At 33.3% G+C, this 2452-nt stretch overlaps 1 pseudogene; it reads left to right on the forward strand.

Annotated features, from left to right (window-relative positions):
• Positions 1–1329: 1329 nt before the first annotated feature.
• On the forward strand, positions 1330–1926 carry LOC120202003 (annotated as a pseudogene).
• The last annotated feature ends 526 nt before the right edge of the window (positions 1927–2452 follow it).

The following is a 2452-nucleotide window of genomic DNA, read 5'->3' on the forward strand; positions in this document are numbered from 1 at the left end:
GGGTGCATTATCGGTATGAAAAGATGCTATAAATGAAAAGGCTTAATGATGCATTATAAATATGAATGGATGCTAGCAATGAAAATAAAGAATAATGAATAAAGAAATAAATGGAAAAGAAAAATATAAAGGAAGATAGGTATGTTAGGCATACTAAAAATAATTAAGATAATTGTGAATAGAATAAGGTTTAAATGAGGAGGATTATAGGATCCTTAAAGAATATACGATTTAGTACGAACTACATAAATATGACATACCTATGTATACAAAAAGGTTACTTTACAATATTATGTCTCACTAAGTAAATACTTAACGTGTGTTGTTTCAACGCGTAGGAAAAGCAGAGACAAATTAAATAAGGAGTACAGCAGTAGCATCAGATATCATCTATTAAGGTTGACTCTCATCAGTAACGGTAGGACAATCATGTTTATTTTGAACAATTACTGGCATGTAATCAAATTTAAAGAAAAATGCTATGTAATGTATATAAAGGGGACATTTTGGTAGTATATTTCGATGATTGTTTTATCATTGTGCTAAAATGTTTTAATTTAAATTTCGAAACAAACATTTAAGGATTTTCAAAAGACAAATTTGTTTTAAAAGTAAGGTGATATCCATATCTCGTATACGAAAAAGTATACGGGAGATGGGTGTGACAGCTTAGGTAGTGGATGTAGACTTCGTTTTGAAGTTGAACCACTATAAATCCTTGTGCAAATTGTTTCATCTTTTTACTCCTTACTCCCTAAACTTAAAAAGTCAATTCACCCCTCTTGGTAAATTATTCGGTTGATCAATTAGAGCTTCATCTAATCCCAATAAATATTGATTTATCATCATAAAATAATATCATATCATCATTAACAATTTTAAAATTTTTAAAAAGTGGCACATTGAAAATAAAATAAGGTAAAGTATACCAATAGCCACTGAATTTTTAGGGCGCTTACATTTTGGTCATTCAACTTTTAAAACTTACAATGCATACATTAAACTTTTAGTTCGTTTTCATTTTTTATCTATCGTTACCTCCGTTAATTTTTTGTTGACATGACAGTTAACCTCTCGTCAACACTTTTCTTATTCTTCATTCTTTTCTCCTCTATGACACACTACTAAATACTAAAATTACATTTTCACCACAAAACCCACTGCTCCACCCTCCATTCCCCACATCACACTCTCTAGAGACCTCTCAAAACTTTCACTTGTCTTGTCACTTACAAATACCTTTGAATCTAATGGCCGTCGCAACTCCACTGCCATAACTTTCGATGTCTCGGCCCTAATCATGGCGGAAACAACCTCGATAGGCCACCCATGTTCACCAGGATCCGCCTAGCCACCTCTTTAGAAGTCTCTTTCATCCACAAACTAATCCACCAAATGGTCGTCTTTGAAAAGTTGACTCACCTCTTCACCGCCACAGAATCCTTTCTCTCTTCCACCATTTTCATCTCCCCTCTTTTCTAGTCCTTCACAGGTTTCCTTCTCAAACTTTCGTCTTCTCGTATTCCTCCACTCCCTTCCTCTGCCCCCTCTTTCACCCCTATAGAGAAAACTTTCTATTTTGACCTCCCCTTAGACGGCCCTAAAAAAGATGTCTTTTCGGTTCATTATGGAAATGATCATGTTAAGATCGCTGGGTTCATTTTGTTTTTTTCCTTCTTGAACTACTCAACATTTCTAGGGAAACCAAGGTTTTATATACATGATTTGTTCGTTAGGGAATTCTATCGGAGGAAAGGGTTTAGGAAAATGTTATTGTCGTCAATGAAAATGAGGTAGGAGAAAGTTGAATGGGTGGTTTTGGATTGGAATATAAATGCCATTAAGTTTTACAAACAAATGGGTGCTCAAGTCTTGCCTGAATAAAGGATTTGCAGGCTTACCGGTGATCATTTGGGTTTTGCGTGAAAACAAAGGAGAACGGTGAAAACATAATATTTCAATTGATTCGATAAATGGGTTTAAGAAAAAATCAGTTATGGATTGAAGAAATTGAGATTTCAATTGAATTGTGAACTACATTGTATGGTTTTAGTTTAGAGAAGAAGAAGGGGAGCTAACGGTAGTTAAGTACTAGGTTAGCAAAAAACTAACGAAGACAATGGAATGGACAGAAATGAAAACAAATTAAAAGTTCAATGATTGTATTGCAAGTTTTAAAATTTGATGATCAAAATGCACCCTAAAAGTTTGAGGACTATTGATATAGGTTACCCTAAAAAACCTGAAGTTTTATCTCCCTAATGAATTCTTATAAATAGAAAAAAGAAACCCAATATTCTGACTTTGCTAAATATTAATCAATCACTTAAATACTAATCAATCACTTTTTACCATATAATTCAAATCATTTAATCCAGTACATAGATATTAATCATCTCTAGCCTCTATAAATCAGAAAAGTTTGAGCACAATCACTAAGCAAGCAAACAAC

Source organism: Hibiscus syriacus, unplaced genomic scaffold (assembly GCF_006381635.1).
Source record: "Hibiscus syriacus cultivar Baekdansim isolate YM2019G1 unplaced genomic scaffold, ASM638163v2 tig00008145_pilon, whole genome shotgun sequence".
Lineage (NCBI taxonomy): Eukaryota > Viridiplantae > Streptophyta > Magnoliopsida > Malvales > Malvaceae > Hibiscus > Hibiscus syriacus.